General features: G+C 53.7%; 1 protein-coding gene across 2 annotated transcripts in view; it reads left to right on the top strand.

The window, feature by feature from the left end:
* The first annotated feature begins 450 nt into the window (after positions 1-450).
* ATOSB (atos homolog B) overlaps positions 451-12,571 on the top strand; it is a 38,846-nt gene continuing 26,725 nt past the window's right edge. Inside the window, exon 1 of one of the 2 annotated variants that reach the window (XM_084224747.1) lies at positions 451-522. The gene's annotated coding sequence lies outside the window, so the exon portion shown is untranslated. Of the gene's footprint in view, positions 523-5,799; positions 5,899-12,571 lie in introns of those variants that run through there. The other variant, XM_084224748.1, reaches the window with a different exon arrangement.

The following is a 12,571-nucleotide window of genomic DNA, read 5'->3' as shown; positions in this document are numbered from 1 at the left end:
GGGCCATACCGTGCCCGTGGGGTGGGACACACCGTTCTCGTGGGGCCGTGGCCCTGGGTGGGACATGCCGTGCCGTGCCCGTGGGGCCGTGGGTGGGCCGTGCCATGCCCGTGGGGCCGTGCCCGTGGGTGGGACATGCCGTCCCAGCCCGGCCGCAGGCCGGTGGTCCCCCCTCAGCCCGCAGCGTCAGGGGCGCCAGTCCCGCCCCGCGCCGACCCAGGCCCCGCCCACGACGCGGCCGCCGGCCAATGAGATACCACCCCTCCTGGGCCCGCCCCTTCCCCGCTGTCATCACACTCCCGCACGTGGAGGGGGCGGGCCATAGGCGGGGTCTCGGCGCGGTGCTTCACCGCCCATTGGCCGCGCGGCCCCGCGGCTCGCCCCGCCCCGCGCCCTGCCCCGCCCAGAGCACCAATCAGCGCGCGGGAGGCGGGCGCGGGGGTGTGTCCCCAGCGACACCCGGAAGGAGCGGAGGAGCCGCGCACAGTCGGGGCCGCGGCGGCAGCGGCGGAGGGGGCGCTGGTGGGTCCGGCGGGGCCGCGACGGGCAGGGCCGGGGGGCGCGGAGCACGACTGGGCTACGGCGGGGACGGGCCGCCCGTTCGGCGTGTGAGAGGGTTCGTGCGCCCCATCTCCGCCGCCATCCCCCGGTTCCAGAAGGTTCGGGAGGGCCGTTGGGACCGGGGGCCCAGACCGCAGGGGCGAGCGGGAGCTGGGGGAGGCGCGACCAGGAGGGGCCGTGATCGGGTAGTATGGGGGAGGCCGTAAACGGAATGGGGGACTATAAGCGGCGGGGGCGACCGTGACCGAAATGGAGGTCTCTGAGCTGGGGACGTCATGACCGTGATGGGGGTCTCTGAGTTTGAGGCACTGTGACCGAGGAGAGGAGCTGTAGCCGGGGCATTTGGACCGGCAAGGGGCCTGCACAGGCGGAGGCTGGGGCAGGAGGTGCCGGGGCGGGGTGGGGGGGGCAGGCGGCGGTGTGACCGCAGAGCGACTTTGGGGCGGGGGGAGGTGGGGGGAGTGCCCGGGGAAACTGAGGCTTCAGGAGGGCTGTGTCTGGCAGAGGCAACTGTGGGGGCAGGCGGGAGGTACCGAAACGGGGTGCAGGCTTTGCTGCGGGTTGTCCCCGATCCTGGCTCCCAATTCTCCGGCAGCTTAGGGAGGCTGCGCTGCCCCTGGTCTCGCCCACCAGGGCCACGTCCTCTGCGCTGTGACATGGGCAGGGACAGCCTGTCTGCAGCTCTGCCCGCACGGTGGGGCCTCCTCCTCCTCCTCCTCCTCCTCTTCTTTTTCTTCCTCTCGCGGGTATTAGCTCCAGCCCAGCTGGGACGTGGTGGGTTGTCCCCGGAAGGGCCCGCGGCAGTGGGGCCGGGTACCCCGGGGGCGCGGGAGGCGCTCCTCGGGCGGCACCTGCCCCGGGGGTCCCTTCCCAGGCCCCGGCGCGGGGCTGCGGGGTGGGCGCCGGGGCGGATGTGAACCCCGGCATCCGCCGCCCTCTGGTGACAGCCAGCCGCGGGCGGAAGGGCCCGTCGGGGGCAGTCACCCACCCGAAATCAGCAGCTGCCGACCTAGGGAGGTTTTCAAGCGTTTTGCGGGTTTTATACAGAAATCGCGCAGGCGGCGTGCGCTCGGCAGCCCGGGTGTTGTGTTTGGGAAGGTGGCCTGTTAGGGAAGTCAGAGGGAATGGCTGCGTGGTGGGTGCTGGGGAGGTGGGCTTGCTCACAACCCACCCCTGGACATAATCCATCAGTACGAGGGGCACACACCTCCGGGGTTTCCACACTCCTTTTATTATTTTTCTTTGAAACGAGGAGTGTGGAATTTGCGGCTACTGTGGAAAATGTATGGTAGAGGAATGTTGTGCTCTAAATTTAAATTTTAAAAGTAATTTCCACTCATTGCCTTTTTAAAAACATCAGACAAGCAGGGATCTGCTTACAGACCTGCCCTCTCCCTGAATCTCATCTGTTGGCATCAGCAAAGAGGGGAAGCTGGGAAATTGTGGAGAGTGTAGTAGGCTTGAACCCTGACACAAAGCAGTGTCTTGGCAAGCTTGGTAGCGCGAGGAGGTGAACAAGGTCCGGCAGGTGACACAGGAGAAAACTCCCAATGTGATAGTGCTAGAGTTACTTTTGGCAGGGCTGGGCTTTAGGTTGAGGACCGGGAGAATGAAATCATCCTGTAAAGGCTGGTCACCGCCTTGTTTCACAGCAGCAATTCCCATGGTTCGGGTCTCGGCGTGAGTGACTGAGTGGCGGGGCACTGATGGGGACTCTGCGTGTCCCAGCGTGCAGTCCCTGCGCTAGGGCAGGGCACTGGTGGGAGTTGGCAGGGCTGCGGGGTTCGGAGGAGCTGGTTCCGAGGGACGCTGCTGCCGCAGTGTTTGTTGCCAGGGAGTCAACACTTGGCCTCGCCTGACCTCCAGCCCCTGCTCCCATAACATTTAACCATAACACTGGATTGCTGCTCACTCCAGTGGGGCCTGGACATGTCCCTTCCCATGGAGCTTGGGGTGGTCAGGACAGCAGAATCCTGCTGTCACCACAGCTGTACAGCTGTGGCCCTTGGTGAGCTGGGCTTGGGGACCAAGTTCCAGCCACAGTTGGAGCAGTGCTGTTTCAGCTGTGCCACTCGCCTGCCTTGTTTCTGTTCCCCATGTGAGAGGTTTCTTACCCACTGAAAGAAGGAAAGCTGGTGGGGTCACTCTGTACTGTGGGAACTCTGCTGTTCAGAGGCACAACTTGCTGAGGAGCTCTCTTGCTTCTGTGCTTTTGCAGCAAGTTGTGCAGAGCAGCTCTTCATGCTCTATTTTTCATCTCTGCCCTCTACAGAAATAGCCTTTAGGGAGTTATAGATAATTTAAATTTACTGGTAGGGCTGCTCTTTCACTCCAAATCGGATGAAGGCCGCAGCACCTACCCCCCCCCGCCCTCGGCTGGTGCTGAGCTTTCTCAACCTCTCTGCCCTCAGCTGTCTTCTCTCTCTGAGCATGCAGCAGGAGGAGGAAGTTCCCTCCCTATGTTCAAGGGACCTGTGAGGGCAGAGAGGCACATCTTTGCCCCTGGTCTTCCTCCTTGCTGTCTGGTACAGGCTGCTTGCCCTGGCACATTTCTGCATGACTGTGCTGAGTACCAGAGGCCAGAGATACCAAAACTTTGCTCTTTGAGTCTGAGGCTGATTGAAGGGGATGATTATTGATCTGAGCCTTCAGAGTCAAAGACTCTTGGCTCTTCCCAAGTTCTTTACATGTTCTTGCTGCTCTGGGCCTGCCCATGTTTGTACTCTGCTAGATCTGGTTGGCACCATCGTGTGCTGTGTGGAAATGCACCATGCCTGGGGGCCAGGACACTTCCTGATGCAGAATAAGAAAACCTGTTGTTGGTGGATATGTGACCACAGACAAGAAAGGAGAAAGTGAGGCCATATGGTTAGAAAAGTGGTGTCCTCAGCACACTGTCAATGGAGCTGTAATCAAATTATCAGAGGCTTTGGTAGCTGGAGGAATTAATGAGTTGGGTTTGAAACAGGACAGATGTGAAGGGCAGCATGGGAGAAATCCTGAAAGGAAATATTTGTATGCTGGCAGGTTTGTTGCAGGTTACTTAGTGAGATTGTTGCAGGTTACTTTGTGAGAGTCTTCTCAGAGAAGCTTTTGCCTGATGTCTCTCCATGTCGCATAATTCCCAGGGACCACCTTGTTCCAGGGAACTGTGTGGGTCTCTTTGTCCTTGTAATGCCATGTTGCCATGTTTCTGATCCTTCCTTCTGTCTGCAGTGCCTGGCACCTCTGCTTTCTGCAGCCTATTTTCTGACCTGTTCAGTTCCTTTGTTATTTCATGTTGCTTTTGTTTGTGATCATTTGAGCCAGGTGAATATAACCTCCAGAGGACTTGGATTCACAAAGTTTGAGGCCTGCTTTAGAAATTATTTTCTTTGACAAGGAAGTGTCTCTGTTTATCCTCCCTTTGGCTTTGCCCCTCTCTTTCATAGTCTCCCTTGCTTGGCCCAGCTGCCAATTAACATGTTTTCCCCCTGTTTCCATCTGCATCTTCAGCTGGCTGTGAATTCTGAATGAAGAGCAGCTGGGCTCACATGCTCTGCATTTCAGAGAACCTTTTCAGGACTGGCCAGTGCAGTTGCAGTCATGCTTGCCTGTGGCCTGGACAATTCCCCAGCTAAGCAACATGACGGTAGAACAATACTTGGATGGGAAACCTTCAAAGGAGTCCTGTGTGCTGCAAAATGGAAAGTTAGTGATTCAGCTGGAAGTGCTTTTTAGTAACAAATCCATGTCCTGGGCCAGGGGTGATGTCAACGCTGAGATTCTTGTTGTTAGATGTGAACAAAGATGCAAAGCCCTTTATGCAAGAGCTGAGGTGGTAATCCAGATCTCCTGGCCTCAGTCCATTTGGGGTAATTGCATTCTTCTTGGGTAGTGTTTTCAACCCATCCCTGTCAGATTGCTTCCTGTGCTGCTGCAGTATGTGGGTGGCAGTACTTCAGCCATGTCCAAAGCAATTCTTGTCACTGCTCAGGCTTAGCGCCTTTTGAGCCTTCTCTGAAAGACAGTATCCTAGAGGAGGGACTTGGTCAAGGGTTTTCTATATATGTATATTTACATCTACACATGCTGCTATGACTGGGGCTTGTTCTGCTTATAAGCTCTCCAAACCAATAGCCTGTGTGCCTAGCTGGTAACATTTCCAGGTGGGCCTTCTCCTGGGATGCCAGTGCAGGTGTCATTAAGCACAAACTTTCTGGGTGTCCTCAGGACAGTCTTAAGGGCTGAAGCCCCAGTAGGGTGGTGTGGCTGTGGCTCCCTGCCCCATGGTGGGAAGGCTGTGTTTCTGGGGCACTGGCAGCCCATCTGCCTGCAGTGCTCTGTTACCCAGCATGGCAGCTCTGGTCACAGCTGGGCTGTGCTCTCTTGGTGCTGCAGGGTGGTTGCCTGTGTGGATGGTCGGGCTGGGGAGCAGGGACTGCCTCACAGCAGCTTTTGCCCATCATGCTTGTGGTGAGGGGAAGGTCAGACCTGATCCTAAGGAGCGTGATACCATCCTGGTTTTCAGGACCTGCTCTGCACGAGGACCTAGCCCACACAAAGTGTGATCTCAAGTGGTCTGCAATTAAAGCACTGGGAGCCTGGGGAGGAGACTTAAACAACATCTTTGTGATGGTGTTGGCAGGCTTCTCGGAGATTTCTATTAAGCAATTGTCGTTTTCTCCCTTCTCTGTAGCCTGGGAAACGCTGCGGTGTTGGATTTGTCTTGGTCTGTTTGGGTTGTTGGGAGGGGTGTCTCTCCAGCAGTGGAGTTTGTCCCTCCCTGCCCTGGCTCTGTGTCTCCATGGGGTGGCTTAGCAGGTGACCTGTGGGGACCACAGCCAGCACCTCTTCTTGCAGATAAACCATGCCAGTGCACCCACTCGAGTACAGCAGAGCCTGTGTGGGTGGACAAGAACAAAGCCAAAGGCACAGAAAGGCCTTTATTTCCCACTGAAATCTGGGCAGGGATATCATGGATGTGACCTTAGCAGCTCTCTCTGGAGAGAGAGCCAACTGTGCACCCACTGGGAGTCATGCAGGGAACTGGGGGTGGCTGGAAGCCAGGAGGGAGTCAGGGCTGCTGCTGGAGGGGCAGCCTCAGCACTGGTAAAAGATGTGGTGGGATCTTTGAGCTGGTGGGGTGCTTGGGGTCTCTCACTTCTGTGCACAGGCCACTAACTCACTTGGCTTGGACAAGCAGTTACTGCCCACCCAGTGTTCCAGCTGAACCTGTGCATGTGGACTTGTCTTTCCAGGTGACCCAAGACAGCCACAACAAGCAACCTCAAGGCCAGACTGCAAGGGCTGACAGCTGAGAGCTGCCTTCTCTGTCGGCTTCAGCCCTACACCGAGGTTAGCAACATTCAAACATCTCTGATTTCCCTTGCCTCATCAGGGCTCCGTGAAGAAACAGGAAACTCTTGTGTTCTTCTCCCCTCTGATCACAGGGATAGCTCTGTAAAGTAGGTGTCACCAAGTGAGGTTCTCCCACAGCCAAGGTTTTTTGGGTGCTCCTGCATCCCACCTGGCTGTCAGCATGGCAAAGGGAACCTGGATGTGTGGAACCAGTGCTGCTAAGACTGTTGAACCCTGCACACAGTTGTCAGGAGCTCAAGGGTGATGTGTTCTTGGGAGCTTGCAGTCTGTGCTGTTTGCCACACTCATTCTTCTGCATGCCAGCAGAATTGAACTGGGAGCATTTCCCAGCTGCAGGCCCCTGCTGTCCTTCACCTGAACCCAGCTGAGACTTTACCCAGAGCTTGTGGCAAATGTAATCATGTTCTCCATTAGCAGCATTTGGATTTTTCCTGCATTTTCCCAGGATTTTGTAGCTTGGCTTTGGTATGTGAGGCTCAGAGGAAGTATTTCAGGAGGACCAATAGTTTTTATATTGCCACTGGCAAGAAATACTACCTGCTCCAAGGCAACCAGCCTGGAGCAGCCTGAGATGGCTGTGGGCTTCCTGCCCTGTCCATGGATGCCTTTGTGCCTGCCTAGAATCCAGCAGTGCTTGGCCCACCTGCACGGTGTGCTCTCACCTGAAAGGGAGCCCTCATCAGGACTGTGCCTATGGCAGGGCAAGATGAACCCTTCTCTCACCCCAGAGCTCAGGTGTGATTTGGCCCGGAGAGATAATATGGGGAAGACATAGTTTAGGATGCATAGGTGCCCAGGCTCTGCAGCTCTTCCTCTGAAGTGTCTGCCAGGGAAGCTGGGAGCAATCAAGAGGCAGCTGGAAACTGGGCTTCAGGCCATCTCATCCTTCAGCCTGATGCTGAAGTGGTACCCACAGTAGCTAAGGCAGGGATAGATTTACCTGTGAAGGTGAAAGGAAGGAAAGAAGTCCTTTGCTCATGCCAGTGCCCTGTGCTGCAGATTACCAATCACACAATGCAGTGAGAGCAGAGTGGCCCCTTTATCCAGCTGGGCTGTGGCATTCACTAATACATGTTCCGTGGTGAGATTTTATATCTCTTTTAGTGATGAGAGACATGGCAAAGACTAGAGAAAAGGTTTGCTCTCAGTTCTGCTGGAGCTGCTTGTAGATTCCAATTCACAGCATCCTCTCAGGGTTCCCCTGCCTTTTGGCAAAGGCCATTTCAACACAGGGCACACCACAGAATCATAGAAAGGCTTGGTTTGGAAGGGACCATAAAGATCCCATTCGATCCCTCCTGCTGTGGGCAAGGGGAGCCACACACTAGACCAGGTTGCTCAGGACCCCATCCAACCTGTCCTTGATAACTGCCAAGAACAGGACATCCACAGCTTCTCTGAGCCACCTCTGCCAGTGCCTCACATCCCTCTGGCATAGTATTGGATCCACTTTTCTCCCACCCCTCCTTGTTAACCAGTTTGCTTAATGTTTCCATGGACAGCAAATCTCCCATTTATGTGTAAAGCAGCAGCTTTTCCTGTTGCTTGACATGAAGCTGTTCTCTGGTTCATATATCACCTTACCCAGGTGATATCAGTGAGTTTATATTTGGGCTGAATTAGCAATTTTCATTCCATTTGTTGCAGCTGGTGGTCTTCTGAAAACTGATACAACTTGCAGATCTGTGGACAGAATTGCAGTGCCTCTCTTGGGAATGGTATGGAACCCTGTGCTGGGAAACATAACTACTGGGCAAAGTGAAGTTTTTAATCTTCAACAGAAAGCAGTCAGCCTAATGTCCTCCAGCCTTCTCCTGGTGTGTGTAGGCTGCCCTTGTCCCAGAGTCTGACCAGCTGATGTAGCACTAGATCATCTTTCCACTGAAAACCACAAGAAAATGCTTCTTCCTCATTGAGAACTGGAGCTCTGGGTTCCTTGTGGATATTGGCACTGGAGTTATGCAAGGAATCCCCTATTTGCTCTACCATCTCTGTTGCAAATAGGTTGGGCATTCAAAGATCCTGTTCATGGGAGTGTTGGGACAGCTGGATCCTTGTTCAGTTCTTGCTGCTCCCAAGAATGGAGCAGAGGATCATCTGCTGAGGCTATTTTAGGTTCTGAGCATTGCTGGTGTCCCTCTGAGCTCCTATTTGTGTGCAATCCTATGGCTTCCTGCTAAGATCTGTGTGAGAATCCTGTATTGTCATGTGTGAAGGTTTTGTTTGTGCACAGTGTCCCAGGGATTAAGGAAAAACGTTGAATTCCTCACTTACCTCAACATCTAACCTATATCAGCTGTATCTGTGACTCCTTTTTCTAACCTTTAGCTCTGAACATCCCTTGAACCTTGCTTTGCAGATGCTCACGTGTTGCTGGTGGGAAGCAGGCTGCAGCTTCCCAATTTTTTTTCCTGCCAGAAATGCGCATCCTTCTTGTTTGCAGCAGTTGATTGCTGTTGTCTCAGATGGGAACATGCATTGCTGGAAACAGTCTTCCACACGACCTCTAGGTGTGAAAATACTCCAAAGCCCACAGCTGAGTGAGATGAGACCCTGATTCTGGCTATCTCTGTATGGTTGGATGGCTGCTTGCCATCTGTCACCACCATCCTCCAGCGTGGCACAGGGTGGGGCCTCCTGCCCTCTCCCTTCTTGGTACACCCAAGACTTTTGGCTTCCCTGCACTTTTTGGTTTCTACCTGCTCAGGTAATTTTTCAGCAGTGCTGAGCATTGCTGAGTTTCATGTTGAGGCAAGATGTGGCTCTGCAGTTTTGGCCCATCTTTATTTTTAGCTGTGTAAGGCATGGTTGATGGTATCAGAAGGAAGTTGCACGGCCTCCGGAGCTCCATGACTCATCCTGGATCAGGACCGAGGCTTTGCTAGCTTCTGCTATAACCCTCAAGTGATGTAACTGATTGTGGGAAAGGGCAGAACACAGAGAGAAGCAGAGCTTTTAGAGGTTTTTTTTTTTGTTTTTTTTTTTGCTTGTCTGCTAAGTTGTTGAATTTACATGGTGAAAGATATTGACAGATATCACTCCTGAGTGTGGTTCAAGAGGTTCCTTTGTCTTGTGTCCTGTTCCTGTGTGAGAGAGGTGACAGGGAGAAGAGCTCTGCTTACCACCCAGGCTGGGTAGCTGTTTAGTGGCACATAGCAATGGTAGGGGAGAGTTTTTTAGGCAAGAAACAAAGCAGGACCTTGTCTCCAATTCAAGCCACAGTGAGGTTTGGTGCAGCAGTACAGACTTCCCTGAAGTGGAAGCTGTCTGGAACTGGAGAGTGGAGGCTTAGGAGATACCTGCCAGGATGCAGCAAGAAGAGTGTGAGACCCCCATTCCCATCAGATCTGGTGCTACTGCAATGTAGAAAGAGCTCCTGGGGCTTTCTGACATGCAGGCAGCTGTGTTGGGCTGGACTGGAGACGGGCTGCATGTCACCCCCATGGGGCAGGCCCTGTGGAACAGGTGAGGATGTTGAAGCACCCCTGCCTGCCACAGCACGCAAGAGATGCAGTTAAAAAGGTCTCTATTCCCCAAATTTGTCAGCGTGGCTCTCCTGTGTCTTGCCTTGAGAATAGACAAGGTGTGGTGCAATGCACCTGGGTCCGCAGTAGGGTTCTTGCCCCTGAGGTGGGCAGAGATGAGGGCTTGTGGGAGTGGGCTTCCATGTCTACCCCCTTTTCTTCCTTGGTGAATATAGCTTTTAGGAGTATGTTGAGGCTTTTGGGTGTTTCATGTGTGGGGCAGTGGGGAGAGGACAAGCAAGGGGGAACAGAGACAGGGGAGCATGCTGGAGGGTATTGCTATGGCAACTTGCTGCTGGCAGTGTCACTGACTAGGCAGAAAAGTAATCAGGCAAATGTGGAAGGTGCCACAGCCCCCAGTGCAGCCCAGTCCCAGCTGTGCCATGGGCCTGGCACCCCTGGACTCCTGCCTGACAATTTGGCATCTGGAGCTGTTCTCCTCTGGCAGCAGCCTCAGGGTGAGTGGTCAGGGGTGTTTTGTCCATCTTCTCTCTTCTTTCGCCCCTTGCTGGGGTGTGGGCAGGCAGCTCCCACTTACAGACCTGTTTGTTTTGAAGCCTGGAGATGCAGAGCCAGCCCAGCCAGGAACAAACCAGTCTCTTGATCCCTCTCACTGTACCATGGAAGAAAGCGAGTCATTCTGCTGCCCTTGCTTATCCTCAGTTAATCAACATAAGTGGCTCCAGCCATGACTGTACCTCCCCAGGACGCCTGGCCCTGTGCTGTGCTGTTCTGTCCACCTTGCACAGCCAGTTTGCCTTGCTCCAGGATATCTGTACTCAGGGAGAGCAGACACTCTTGTGACCCCTCTGATATGGTCTGAGACCCCTCTGATATGGTTTGAGACCGTCCTCTGGGGCAGGCAAAAGAGAAGTTAAACATTTTTGAAGCTGCCTTTGGGTAGACCCCTTACCTCTTACTGGTAAGAGGGCTGGCTCTTGTTGGTGAAGGGGCAATCATGCACTCAGTAGCAGAGGGAATGGATCAGGAAGCCATTTCCAGCCTGGCCATAATGAGGGTGTGACTGAGACCTGACCTGTCATCCATGATATGCCTAAAGGCCTGGATGTAAGCCAGGGAAAAGGACCTGCTGGCGGCAAGCACAGCTTGCTCGTGTCAACATGGATGGCTGTGTGAGCTGTAAACCTCTCTCATTACACCTCTCAAAGGTCACTGCTGGCAGCGAGCTACACCACCCTGCCCACAGCTCTCTGCCCATCCCAGAGTGAGAGGGAAATAATGCCCTTGGAGATGGATGGAGGCTGGTTGTGTGGGCTTGCTATGGGGTGGCACACACTGCTGTGGTGCCTGTGGCCAGAGTCTGTCTGGGACTAGGGTGTTCAGTCAAAAATGGATGGGAAAGGATCCCTGTGAGCTACCCATATAGCTCTGTTCTCACAAATGTCATAATCCTTGTCTGAGCTGTGACCCCCTCCTTTCCAGGGTAGAAGGCCTCATGTATTGCCCTGAAAACCATTTCACCCTTTCCAGTATGCCCTAGTGAACTTCTGTGATGTAGCGTTACTGTAAGATCTGTATGGACTGCCCACTTCTGCTCTCCAGTTCTGCAGTTTCAGTCATCTTAAAACTCCTGAACAGTCTAGACTTGTTTGCACAATGTTCCCTGGACTCCAGACCCTGGTGTTCCCAAGGGAGAGCAAACAAGGAGGTGTAACCTGGAACATGGAGGCTCTGGGAAAGCCTCCCACAGTGGACAGTAGTCTGCTTCCTCCCTCTCACTTCCAACAGGTTCCTTCTGCTTTCAGAGGGGGGGCAGCTTGCCTCTGCACTGGGGGCTGGAGCTTCCTTCCCATGGAGGAATCTGGGACACTGGTTCCTGACCCTGAGGACAGTTTTGGGTTAGCAGCTTGGGCGCTGCTTTCCATATATGTGACCTTCAGCACTTGGTGTGAGAGTGGTGTTACATTATATTTTTGTATTACGGGTGCAGGTGGTGGCAGAGCATGGGAAAAGTCCATTGAGCCACACTGTAGTTCTCTCTGACCCCACTTTCACAGCCTGTGGTTCCTCATCTTTGCTCTGGACTAAGGCCCCAAGATGTGCTGTGGAATATCATGGAGTGATGCAGAGCCCAGCAGATGAGGCTCTGGGTCATACGTATGTGTTGGGGTGGGAATTGCCATTTTCTAGGCCAGAGGATGTTTTCTCTTTTACCATTTATAAACACCTTGCCTGCCAAGATCACTGCCCAAGGCTCAATCTCTTGGACACTGTAACCCCATGAGTTACAACCCTGTCATCATTGAAGTGCTGCCCCCCTTTTTCTGTCTTACCTGTTAATGCTACACAGTTTTAAGCACAAAGTACCAAAAAAGCCCAAAGGTAGTGGGGTCATATACTCTGCTGCCAATTTAGAGAGGAGTTAAGATAGGCAGTGCTGGAATAAACATTTAGGGAGAGGCAGCCAAGAGAGATTTCCTCCTGGCTGAGCCGTGGTGTTGAAGCTGGGAAAGTACTGTGTGGGTTACATGCTGCTTTGCGTTGCCTTTGCCATTACTTGAGGCAAGTCCAGGACATGCATGCCTACTTGTAATCAGGTAGGGACACCATCCTGAGCAGTGTCACTCTGAAAAATTGGACAGTGCCCTGTGGGACATCAGGACCAACCTGCATGCTGCTGCTGTGGGAAGAGTGGTGGGGATTTCAGCAGAGAGGTGATAGATCGGCGAGACCAAGTGGAAACTTTGACCCTGTGGGTATTTCTGCCTGCATTCTCTAAATTGTGAGAAGGTAGCTGAGTCCAGCTGTGCCCTGCAGATTGTCTGGAAGATGCATGAAGAATGGCTTGAAAGAGCCAACTCTTAGCTCCACTCAGGCCGGGAGAAAATGCCTGGATGCCATGTACCAGGATTTGCTTATTGCCAGTCAGCGCTGCTGGAGCTGTCAGGCCAGCACTGCCACTCAGCCCTTTCTATACCAGCGTTTGCATTGCTGATGAGATTAGCATAGCTGGGCCAGCAGTGGACAAAGGGCGTAATTCTCAAGATCCTCTCTGCTGTGGCTGCCAGCAAAATAAAGCAGTTATGGCATCAAGTAGGGAGTCTGAGCTTTGCTTTCAATTCATCTTTTAACAGCAGCAAAAGCTAAAAATATAAGCTGTTTTT

This window comes from Fringilla coelebs (genome assembly GCF_963513975.1).
Source record: "Fringilla coelebs genome assembly, chromosome: Z".
Lineage (NCBI taxonomy): Eukaryota > Metazoa > Chordata > Aves > Passeriformes > Fringillidae > Fringilla > Fringilla coelebs.
Note: the sequence above shows the minus strand (reverse complement) of the source record. Positions and strands in the feature narration are given on the sequence as shown.